Raw genomic sequence first — 13,686 nt, 5'->3', positions numbered from 1 at the left:
TTCTTTGTTATATCTTAATATATTGGACATCTAATTTTTTTAATTACTAAATTTAAACAAACTAAATTGTTTCTTTGTGTGTGCTGTGCAGTTATTTTGATGGCACATGGGCTTTTCTGGTCGAGAACCACTGATTTTCTTGCCGTGTAACTTGTTAAAACTATTGTTTAGCTCATGACTTATATTATTTTTCTTGGCCACCACTAGATTACTGTACAGATCTTTTATTGCACCTTAGTTTTGTATGCACCAGTCCCCTTACATTACGATGTTTGATACCTTTATATTTAAATTTTACCCATGTCACCTTTTTATAACTATATTTGTTAAATTAAATAAATGTAAATGATAAAATGTAAAAAAAATATTATAATAATAAAAAAGAGTGCACACTGTAGTTGTTTCCATTGTTTATTATGACAATATATTACAGTGATTATAATTAGAGCTAAAACAGACTGCAGTGCCACCAGACTGGAACTGTCTTCTTGTCTTGTCTTCTTTCAAGAGTTGAAAAGCCTCAAAAACGTCTTTTAGACCAGAACCGACTAAACGACTGGTGTCCGTCTCATCTGTTCTTCATGTATTATGCAGCTTTAATTTACTTATAATGTGCTGGTGGTGCATTTTAATATCTTATGAGCATAAAAGCCCTCACGAGTGAAAGCATTATTGCTTTATTATTTATTGAAATCACACATATTATCCACTCAAATAATATGAGATATTCAAACAGGGTCAGGGTTTGCAAACTCTGGATTATAAATAATTACAAAACATTCAAATGAATAAAGAAGGATTGGAGGGGGGGGGGGGGGGGGGGGGGGGGGGTGATGTTAGACAAAGATGTTAGACAAAGATCCAGCCGAGCATCATGGCAATTATGTCAAGTCAACATCTTGAGAGTGACTTCTCTTTTGGCCTCAATAAAGTTTTTATTAGCATTATTCTATACAGACAATAATACAACCAATGCAATTAATATGTATAGTTCAAAGTATGATATAAATCCAATCATGTATGCAAACATACAAAAGGATTTCAATCATGACACAAATGCAATGCAATATCACTTAAAGTTACTGGAAGTGGTCAATGTTTGCTTTAAGTAAAGTAAAAGTTAATCTTACAATGTTGTTTTTGAATAGATTTAATAACAGTTTTGCCAATTATAACATATTTAAAAAAAACATTGTTACTATTTTTCTAATTTTCAATGAAAGACATGAATTTAAAAGCCAATTTGCAACTTTTCCAATGTTTGATGCTTCGCCGCCTCTTAGACTCTTCGTATATATGACAGTGTCATCTGCGTACATGTTTGTGACACCTTATTTATATATAGATCGATCAAAGAAATGGGACTGGAGAATCTTCTTTTCCCCCTGAAAGAGAAGAATAAAAGGAGTGAATCACATGTAGCTTCAGAACAACAAAGGAGTTCCGTTGCCTTCGTCTGCAGACGTGACGCCGGCCGTAGGAGCGTGACAGTGTCGAGCTGCAGATCAGATCTGCTCCCTATGTTTAGACTCCTGCTGGCCGGGTCAATCGCAGCATAATGACGCTTTACATAATTGATAATAGTGATAATAAGCCGCAGTACACTGTGACACCATCAAGTTTTAGACGAAGACCTGCTTACATGAGCAGGCCATAGATTAGGCCTCGGGGCCAAGACAGAGAGATTAGCATGGGAGCAGCCTTATATTAGGATTCAAAGAATGATTAGAGGAGCCTGTTATGTAATGATGTAATGCTGTTCCTCATACCTGCAAGTCTTTGATAAACAACATGGCACGAACCTCCGTCAACAGGTCTACGTCTCTTAACGTCTGTTTAAGCTTTGATTTTACGACTTTCAGGTCCCAGATTTTTTCCCAACGCCAATACACAGGAGTGGAATGTAATTAATATTAAAAACAATTTAATAAATTAAATAAAGTATATACTTTAATGTATTCCCTGAGCCAAACGTAACTTTTTTTAAACTGCCACTACAATTCAAAGGGAAATATTGTACATTTACTTCATATTCAGTTTGTGACTATTTCTCACTACTTTCCTATTTTTACAAAGCAAACAAACAATCAGTCAATGAATGAATAACTGATGAACTAAACAAAACATTTTTATTGTAACATGTAAACAGCACACACTGAAATTGATCTCAGTACTGGGAGTACTGGGCAGTTACTACACAGCACCCATGGAGTAGTTTGGTGGGGTGCTCAAGGGCACCTCAGCAGCACCCAGGAGGCAAACTGGCATGTTATTCTTATGTTATTAACATCTAATAAAAAAAAAAAAGATTTGATTTGAACGGCCATGTTTTATCTGTTGTTCACACTTTACAACACACCTGATTACCTCACACACCAGATCGGGCCACACATATAAAAGAGGATAAAAGAACACACAGACACACACACACACACACACACACACAGGGAGAGAGTGTTACCATGGATCATGAAGGAAACTCAAGGAGGAGGGTGGAGATGAGGGGTTGTTAAATCTGATCTGGCCAGTGCTGACGACGGCAGAGTGGCTGCGTCGTCACATCAGCCTTCATAAGTGTGTGTGTGTGTGTGTGTGTGTGTGTGTGTGTGTGTGTGTGTGTGTGTGTGTGTGCGTGTGTGATATAACAGTGTGATCAAGCTGTCTTTGGGATCTGATTGTGGCCACTGAGCCTCTTACCTGTGTGTCAGGTGGAAAGCTCTGGCAGCAGATCTTCATCTTCCACATCGCTGTCTCCGTGGAGATGAACTCGCTGAGGTCCGTCAACACGAAGGTTTAGTCGGAGACGGGTTCATAGTGTTTCCTGTATTGATGTTTTCTATCAGCAGCGACAGCAGCGCTGGTATTGGGTTTTTTGGGGGGTATTTTTGACACTGTGATCAGCATTTTATATTATTGTATTTTCATTCTCCTCATCATTCTCTTCATAAGGCAATCAAATCAATGCTAATGTGTGCTAAGCTGCTAAAATGCTCATTATGTTTGCACATGTGATGTGGTTAACATCGTGAAACTACTTGTTTTACGTTAAAAGAAACATCACAGTTTGTGTTAGAATAACAATCTAACAACCATAACACCATGAATACCATGAATAAATAACAACCTGTTTTTTTAGTTACTGTTAACTCTGGTTTCACCCAGGACACCAACAGTGGTCTCCTGTGTTAAAGTCCTGTGTTTGTTTGACCCCTCCTCTCTGCCCTAAGTGGACTTCCTCGCTCGTTATGCTCGTTATTCTACCACATTACTTTCAACAGTCACTCGATATGCTACGTCACTTCTACGTCGCTAACTTTATTTACTGACTGAATGCAAAACCTGGCGACGTCCAACAGATTTGCAGAAACATACAATGACATTGTTTTATGATTTTGATAGCATTACTATGGGAACATCTGTTTTATTATGGGGTCATTATTAACAGTCATTTCATGTTTCCACCATTTGTCGATGTCTCCAGTTCCTTCCTGTAGTTTCTTCTTCTCAGCAATACAGAATTGAATCTTCAAGTATTCAATCATCCCGGCCCCCCGTGGATCATTCAGGGGCCCTTGTTCCTGGAGGCCGTGCAGTCTGTAAACTGTTGGCAGGAGTGTCCAGCTCTCCCTGTCCTGACCTAGATCTCTGACAGTAAACAGCTGCTTCCTAAAGCGACGTCGTGCTGCCATCAGCAGAACGGCCCAGAGAGATAAATGTCGGATTGGACCTCGGCTGAGCCTCTTGATGCAGCTCAGGGCCCCGCGGTTTGTTTAGGAGATCCACAGTCACTTAGCAGCCAACTGCTGCTGCTGCTGCTGCTGGCTTTGTTTTTGTTTTTGTTTTAATTAACACTGTTTGCATTCATGTACAGTAGACAAAAACTCTTCATGCTGCCTAAAGCGGGGGCCTCGTGTCCGCTTCAGTGAGCATCAAATGTACAGCGTTTGACTCACAGCGACACGGAAAACAAAACAAACGACGCTTCAACTGTGAAAACACTGAAGGTGAAACGATGTGGTTTACAGGAGACACAGCTATGCTATTGGATGTCCATGTGCTACCCAGCATCCTCTACTCACACAACACACAGACTACATGTCATGATCTTGGGTTTTTTCATTTAGTTTATTTCCTGTTTTATTTTGAAGTCCCCTCGGTTTGCTTGACTTCCTGCCAGTGTTGTTTTCTCTTATTGTTTTCTGTGAATCATCTGTGTTGTATTAGTCGCATCAGCACTGCTGTCTTCCCCCTCGGCCTCCTGCCCACCCGTGTCCTTTCTGATGTCGTCTGCTTTAATCCAGAAGTGATGTTTCTTCCTGGTGTCTGCCTTTGATCCGTGTTGGATTCCCAACCTCTTTTCTTCATGCGGGTGTTTTAGTTTTTGTACTTTGTATTCCTTCGCCCCACTCACTCTGCTTTACTTTCCTGTTGATTTTAGTTTTTTTATATCAACAAAAATGTATGTTTAATTTACCTGCCCGCCTCCTTTTTCTGCATTCGTATACATGTTGATGTTGTCCAATGTCTCTAATAGATCATGTGATAAGACTGAGCAGCGAGCAGTCGTCCATCATGAACCTCTTTACGACACGTTTCTGTAACATTTGAACTTGTAACCTTCTCGTTGTACTGTGATGTATCATCTGGTTAAATTCCTGTGGATATTGTACCTCTTGCAAATAAAGCAGTGATTCTGATGGTAACGCCCTGATATCAATAGATTCAAAAACCTGTTCAATCAATTATCCAATGGCAATTCCTGGTTGACAAATATATGTGTTTGTCCATTTTGACTGTGATGAAGATGCAACAGTGAAATGTAGATAAAAATCACCCAGACCGGGTTTAAGTTTCAGGTTAGTGGTAAAAACATTTTTTTTAAACTTTGACTTATTAGTCCTGGGAAATGAGCAGCAGCCTCCCGTGTTGAGTATTTGTACCCGTCCACCCACATTGTTGCTTCATAAAACCAGCAGGAAATAAGTTGCAGCTGAGAAATCACACTGTGGCTGTTCCCTCTTGAGGATCCTGGTTCTGACGGATTCAAAGCGTATTCATGCGTACGACGATGGCTCACAAGACACCACAAATGAATCAAAGCCAGATCTGCGTAGTAGGCTACGTTTTCAAACAATGCCACAATAAAATACCTCTCATGTTATTGTAGAGTAACTCACAGCCCCTCTAGTATTTGCACCATATTGAATATCTGCCTTCTATTTCATATTTGCACATTGTATTTTATCTTTGTTGACTTTTCCTTGTTGTGTTTATCACAATGTAGAGATACATGAAGTAAGAGACAGAACTTAAATTAAAAAAAGTTTTTTAAGATAACACCTGCTCGTCTGAAGATTTCAGGGTTTTGTTGAGCAAATTGATTACAAACTGACCCTCATAATTCATTCTACTAATACTGTTTTGAGCATCTGCTCTACGGGTCTGATCGGATATTAACATGTGAACAGCTCTTCATTATGACTAATTAAAGCACCTAAGAGGTGTGAAACTCAAGTATGTCAGGTGTGTAAATGCAATAAGATCAGATATGGGTTGGGCGTTAGATATACTGTAGCCTGCGTGGATCAATGTTGAGGCTGCAGACTCTGGACATCCCACCTCGACATCCTTTTGAGTGCAACACACAGGTCTCACGCACACTGTAATGCATCCCTGACAGGAGGGAGTATAGAGAAGGAGCAGCTTGTATGAAACAATCTGGGATCGACAATCTGGGATCGACAATCTGGGATCGAGCTGGATGCCTTAAAAAATTACTACATTTCTGAAAAGTCAGCATGTACTGAAAACAAGACATCGCTGGCTTTGGAATACTTGGCATCAATGTTGCAATAATGTATGAATATTTTATTAATCTCCTTTCAACTTTTTCTCCCCCCAAGTTCTATATTTGTCCCCCCGATAGATTTGATCATTTTTTTATCAAATAACTTAGTTAGTGTATTTTCATGCAGCTTCGACCGTATTTTATTGAGCTTTCAGCTAATGGCGGCTGTTAAATAAGCAGCAGGTTTATCACGAGGTACCGTTTATGATTATGACAACGCGGAGATTTAAGTCCACAGTTCAGTTCAACTGTGAACCAGCTTAAGAAGATTTAAACAATCCTTTTCAATGTCAACTGTTGTCAAAGAGTAGGATTAAAAATTCCAGGTCCTCTCTTATTTACCAGGTATTGCTGCACCTCACGATGAAATATATTATTTAATCCTTACATTACTACTACCCACTTGAAAAACATTCTAAATTAGAAGAATTAGAACCCTTTTTAAGATTTTTCTGTTTTTATGATGTGCAAAATTACTATAACTCATACTTTAAAAACAGTTAACTACAGATAATTTGTTTAAATGGCTTAATGATGAATCAATAATGTAAATATTTTGGTTTTTGGAGGGAGCAGATAAAAGTGAGTTGTCTTTTGAAGTACAACAGCGACTCCATGTCCACTTCTTACCTTTCCAGATTTCGTTTTTGCAGAAGTAGTCGAGTAAAACAAACTAATTAGACATACGTGTGGCAGATGGCTATCAGTCAAAGGCCTAATTTACCTCGACCGCTGCTGCTGCGGCGGCGGATTAGTTCACATGACTTTAGATTAGATTAGGGCCCCTGTGGAAACAGTGAGGAAGCAAGAAGATTAGAGCAAATGAGGTAACTAAATGGACCATTGTTACATTTCTGTAAGCTACGATACAGTATCACTGCTTTGTTGGAACAGATGGGCCGATAGCGTCATACTTTCTTCATGGTCATTTGATAACTTTGTATAAAAATTGAAAATTATCCTAAAACATCTCCTGCTTTTCATGGACTTGTGGACATTTTGGAAACTGAACTATTGATTTTTCTGTTCTGTCTGTCTGTCTGTCTGTCTGTCTGTCTGTCTGTCTGTCTGTCTGTCTGTCTAGGCGGTGGACTTGACAAACAAATGCCATTCTTCACTTTATTTTTGAAATAATAATTCAACAAAATAACCTATTTTAGGTCCTTCGGTTAGGTTCCGTTGACATTTGACATTTTCATTTTAAAAATCAATTAATTGATCTAAAAAAACGGATAACTGTCCAATAAATGAATAAGGATAATTAGAATTCTGTATGTTTTTAAAAGAAAATTCTTCACATTTACTGATTTGCTCTCAAACGTTCATATTTTCCACAAACTCCTCGAAGAACATAGCAAACCCAAATAGAAATATTACTTTTTAAATATAAAATACTTGTTTTTCTTTGCAGTGTTGATGATTTTAGTGATGAAGACAAATCCATTGGGTGTGTACTGTAACAGTGTTTACACATTTACATTCTTATTATTGACAATAGAACCCAGCTTTAATGGGGCTCTAATACCCCACTCATCCCCTTCACCCTGTCACCCGTCCAACCCCCACCCCTCACCCTCTGGCTCATCTACTGACTGCTGACACAGCCATTACTCGCCAGTTTAAAGCAGCTCTTTGGCCGTGCGGCTCAGCAGGTTCGTTAAGATTTGGGGGGGGGGTAGCGTGTTGCTTTGGGAGGCGGTGCATGGAGTGCAAAGGGTCAGGCCAATGGGCAGCTGGGATTACCACCGACCCACCATCTGCCAACCAAATAATAATCAGAGTGAGGAAATCAATTGCCTGAGTAAATATCATAGGTATGTCTCAGATCTAAGACGGGAAATTCAACACTGACCTTCTTCTTCTGACCAGAGGGAACACGTTAGACGTCCTATCTTCAGGTTATTCTATACCATATGTCCCGAATATGTTGTTTACTTCCACATGCCAGAACTTTGACTTGTATCTGAGCATCGACCTCCTCCTTCAGACCCTTTCCAGCGCCGATGCTTGGAGAAGGAAGTGAAGCCTGAAATTGTGTACGACGGAGAAGATTATCAGGATACGACAGTTCATTACTTTGAATAAACCGCACGACCGCCACCAAATAACACCAAAGTAAAATAACACAACCTTCATATTTTAATAACTCAAAAACGTAGCAGCAAATAACTTGTGCTATCTTTGTGCATTAGCCTAGCTATGCTAATAGTGCTAACAAAGTAATTTTAACATTATGATTAAATCGTTCATTGTTGTTGCGCTGATGTTAACGTTAGTTTGCTAACATGAGCAACCTTTACAATTTTCATTGATAAGTTTTCTTTTTACTGACATCAAACATGACAGACGAAAGAAGAGAGAAGCACAATTAAGTCAAATCCATGAAGATAATATATTTAACCTTTGTGTCGTGTTCGTTTCTCCCCCCTTACTTTAGTGTTTTAACTGCTCTTACATTAACACAAAAAACACTGATCATCACCAAATTGTATTTTACTCCCCTTTAAGCTGTTAACAATGTCTCAGACTACTGGTTTACATGAATAACTGCAATGAATATTGAAATTGTACACTTTATTCCAAAATTTGCGTGTATTGTAAAAAAAAAAAATCAAAACAGAGACCAAATTCACAAAACATCAGAACATCAGCATGAACACATCATCCATGTGTGAATGTGTGTGTGTGTGTGTGTGTGTGTGTGTGTGTGTGTGTGTGTCTTCACACACAGGATTGGCATTTTGCAATCAGGTCGGAGTGTGCCTTGCAAACGTAGGCAAGGTCGGAAAGGTTTTGAAATCAGATAACTTGTGAGTGGACATGAAACTGTTGGACATAGTTGACCAGAATATAGGCCTCCCTGACTCCGCATCCCACAGACTTTTTGTAGCCTCATTGTTGGACCGATATACTCCTGCTAAAATCAACAGACCCATCTATACTTGGAGGTCTACCTGGTTCAATGCTTTCCATGTGTCTGCAAACACACGCCTCCCCTCCAGGTTTGTCATCAGTATAATTTCCATTATGGACTTTGGTAAAAAGAGTTGGAAGCTGGACTTGATGTCATCCACATGAGATGTTGCGTTCTGTGTTGGCCCTGGCGTCATCCTAACAATATCCTAAACTCTTGCTCTGCCTCCTCTGTCCTGTGTGGATGAATACCAGAGCAAGTTGCCATCCTTGGACTGGAATGTCATCTCAGGTGCCTCTTACTCCGGTTCCTCTTCCTCAGGTGCCTCTTCCCCAGGTTCCTCTTCCGCAGGTGCCTCTTCCTCACCATCTGTTGACTGGTCGGTCTCATAATGGTCTGGGTCAAAATCAGGATCAATGTCGTCTTCTATTTCTGAGACATTCTCCTCTATTTCCGGTTCAACTTCAATCCCTTCTTCATCAGTTTGAAAAAAAAAGGTCAAGAGCCTCTCTGGCAGAAAATCGTCTTATCAGGCGCCTACTCATTGTGTTCAGAGTAAAATGACAGCAGTGCACAAATAAAGCTTTATATAGGTGGTCTGTGTGAAGATATGATACATTTTGTATCAAAAAGTGTGGTTCACGTAGGGAAGAGGCACATAAGCGCAGGAAAGAGGTGAGAAGAGGAGACACCTAATTATTCAGTCTGAAAGGGGTTCACGTGGGGTGTAGTGTGTCTGTGTGTGTCTGTGTGTGTGTCTGTGTGTTTGTGTGTGTGTGTGTGTGTGTGTAGTGGCGGTGGTGGATTTGTGGTTGTATACTATCTGATGGATGAACACAAACTAGGGTCACCCATTCATTTCCTATGGCGGTCATTTTTGACCGGGAACACCACAGGTGTTACAAAGTTGATTTAACCACTCAAAATTCAATGAAAGTGGTGATCATCAATTGTATATGTTCAAATGCCTAGTGTGGAGGATATCATAAGGCCTTGAGACAATAAAATGTAAAGCACAATATTTATGATTGATGAAAGTAGGAAATCGGTCAGATTTGACCCGAACACGACAGAAAAAATGTGAGCAGAGAAGCCCATCACAACACAGACAAAATACTTCAGATGTATTTATTCATTTTAGAAAATTAGCCTCCACATTGACAACAGGAGCTCCTTTCCTTCCTACCTTTCACAATAAAGACTAGACACCTGCAGCATCACAGCTTACCAGAGGAACTTGAATCACAACAAATAAGCTTCCCATATGTATTTAATGCTCAAGAAAATATGTCAGTATTTATTATGTATGGTTTACCAGGCACCGTTGATCTGACACGTTTCAATTGTGCAACAGCAATGACGTAATTCTACAGATGGGCTCATTATATAGTGCTCTATACAGTCCTTTACATAGTAGATAGTAGTGAATGTGTGAGTAATCCAACATATGTCTTATTAGAAGTGAAAACACCCGTAGTTGTGCAGGACATTTCAAATATATAACCTTATTACAAATATAATTTGATGTGATTTAAGCATTTTCCAAATTATTCTGATGGGATAATCTAGTCTATTTTATGTTTTTTTGGTGCTGCTTTTTGGTAGAAACATGAGTTTTCTTTTAATAACTTGTTATTCCCTTTAAACATATCTCACCACATACTAAAATTATAAAGTTACACTTTTTATTTAGAGCATTTTAAATGTAAATTGGCTTTGTGAGAAAGGTCTGAATGTGTGTTTTTTTTTTTTGTGTAGTTTCATATTTTTGAATATATTATATTTTAGTGTTAAGAGTTTATAAAGCTTTGATATTCAACACCTCCAAACTGAACTCTCCAGATGCTGCAGATCCCAGATAGATAATCCAGCTCTCCCTAAACTTGTAACTGATGTAAAAACTCATGAAACCTTGGTTCTTGTCATGGCCGCCCCTTAAACTGACAAATACGACCAATAATGGTCAGATTTATCTTTGAAGCACACAGATGCTGCTCCATGTGACTCATGCAAATAACATGCGGAGCTTACAGTCGCTAATTCAAACAGATGCCTCGCCTCGGCACACTTGTTTTCCCGCCTTTTTAATAATGCATCATATTGTTATCTAATCGGCTCAGTCACGATTACAGTGATATCCACATCCTCTCGTTTGAACCTTATTATCTTCAGATATTCAAATCTCCAACTGTTTTAATCCAGAAGAAAACAATTAATTTCCATGGAGCAGCATCATAAAGGAGCCTCATCCATATTCTCTGGTATGCTGCAAGATAATCGGCTAACATGCAGCATCTACTGTGCTATTATTCAAATTAGAGAACCAATATGGCCATTGGGGGGGTGGGAGATCCCCGTCGGATGCGGCGAGAGCCAGTTGCCCTCTGAGGTCAGCGCAGTGGTCATTTATTGTTCTGTTGTCTGGTGTGATGCTGCAGAGCGGAGCGTCAGAGGAGGATTAGCGAGCCGTGGCACATGTCAGGGAGTGAGAGTGTGGACTAGACCGGGTGTCATGAGGCTCAGCGCCGCTGACACACGGCCCAGCACGCTTTAGACACGGAGGAGAGGGCGGCTTGTGTATGAAGGTGATTCATCGCACACTGTGGATTCCTTCTTCACACGTGGATTCATCACCTGCAGACTAGAGCCACAGGTGGATTATAAGATAAAGGGCTCCCTGGGCAGGGACATGCCCAAGGTCCCACCACCTCTGCTGCTGGACAGCAAGACACAGACTTTAGAGATGTTTAGCATCTGTTGTTTTATATTTGTTTCCTGTATATTTGTATTCGTTTTGTCACTTTGTATTTGATCTATAGTTTCTTTTTGTGGTCATTTTATGTTTATTTGTGGCCATTTGAGTTTGAGTTTCTCTTTCAGTGACACTCTGGGCTCTGGGCCTGTTCCCACTCAGTAATTCATCCATGAGAGTAGTGATGTGTATACCGATAACAGAGTAATAGACACTTTGCAAGATAAACACATAGCGAAAGACTGCGATTTTGTCCGATAAGGGCCAAAGCTGGAAGAAGTGAGCAGGAGACGATGGATGCAGGTTCTGGTGATCGGAGCAGGGAATAAATGATCAGCCCAGTTGTTTAGTTGTTCATGAAACAATACTGCAACTCCTCAAGTAAAGATGAAAAAGAGAGTATGAGAAAAGCAAACTTTAAAATGTAACTATCTTTCTTTTTTTATTTGTGCCTTTTTGTATTCCGTTCAATTTATTCAATAAAATAAAGTTCAAAATAATTTGCTTTCATTTCTTTTAAATCAACAAGCAATTTGTTTTATTTTAACCGTATGAAAGCAGCAGAAAGTTAGAACTGAGTACACTTTAATATTTATTCATGGAAATAAATCTTTATCATGATATTCAACAACATTAACCTTAATGTTAAAAGATATTATTATTTAAATGGTGGACGTTGGATATCAAACCAATGAGTCCAACCAAAGTCTCAATGACGGGTTCCTCATGATATTCTGACCCTGTTAAACCCGTCACTCACCACTGTTACTGTTGATTTCCATTCCACGGAAATGACGGTGAAATCCACTTTCACCTGCTCTCTTCCGCTACTCTCACACTCATGGCGTTGGACAAAAGGTGTTTTTTTTTCCATGTTGGGTTTGTGCAGCCAGTCAGGCCGCTGCCATGTAATCAGGACGGGGAACTGGAGCTGTCCCTCACCAGGTCGCCGAGGCCCCACTCATTATCTTATCTCCCATTGTAACCCGCTGTAATTCACCCTCTCATGATTGATGATGTCGCTGTCTGATTACACCAAGACAAAACCTCCCTAAGATCACCTTTCATCCGTGTGGCCAACCCCACGAGCTCCACGAGGTCCGACCGGAGAGCACGGGGGGGATTCGGAGCTAGAATCAGCACAATGTCGTAAATTGTATTTTACAAGAAATTAATATTATTCATTAATGTTCTTGCAAGAATAATAACATTTTAGAGACTTGTGTTTGGGTGATTAGGAGCTTTATTTTCAAGACGACGTGTTTCGGATCTTTGTGTGGCGCAAACAGAAATGGTATAAAACATTTAGGCCGAAAGGCTCCTCTGCTTCAGATCATGTCCCTGGCCTGCCGTGGACAAATCAGATAGGTAACCTGTGCTCTTTTTAAGTGAGACAGTGAGCCCCGTCTCTCCATGCGGCAGGTGGAGACAGATGCCTCATTATCCATGCCACCGGGGACAAAACAAGCCCCGGGACCCGGTGGCCCCCACGCCGGCGTTCATGTTTCCAATGAACCAACACGGGGGCAAACCTTGGAGCGCCGCCGGGCTGCGCTCATCTCTGACCTCGGTGAGCGCAGGTCGCTGGCAGAGTCACATTAAAATTTCAGAGAACCCAAAGGTCCCCATCAGGAGTGTTAACAGCAGCATTGTCCCGGCTCCCCCTGACTCAAAGGGCCAAGTGTAACAAGGCACCCCCTCCAGTGGTCAGGACCGGCCCCCCCTGGGTCCACAGATACAGTGACACCCTTCAGATCCATCTGCAACTCCTCTGTGAGTCAGTTAGAGAGACAGAAGTGGACGATTCCAGAGCAAGCGGCTTATTCTGTTTTTACAAAGTCAGCGACGCCGGCTCATGAACATCGAACGAGTGTTTGTGGAGAAAAAACGCACGACGACTCAGACGGCAGCGAAAAATGAGTGAGTGGAGGTTTGGGATCAGGGTCAGGTGATGGGATTGTCACTGAGACGGCTGATCACATTAAAGGTGTAGTCCGCCTAAACAGACTATCACACCCTGCCAGCTCAGAGTGACTGAGGTTATCCTTCAAATGTGCTTGCTAAGAATATTTATAAGACAATTAATTTGATATTAGAAGGCTGTGTTAAAAGAAAATATCCCCTTGACTTTTCTCTGTTCATTCTGTCAAATGTCCATAAAGTTGGAATATA

This window comes from Eutrigla gurnardus, assembly GCF_963514095.1.
Source record: "Eutrigla gurnardus genome assembly, chromosome: 1".
Lineage (NCBI taxonomy): Eukaryota > Metazoa > Chordata > Actinopteri > Perciformes > Triglidae > Eutrigla > Eutrigla gurnardus.
The sequence above is the reverse complement of the archived record's forward strand: the minus strand, read 5'-3'. Positions refer to the sequence as shown.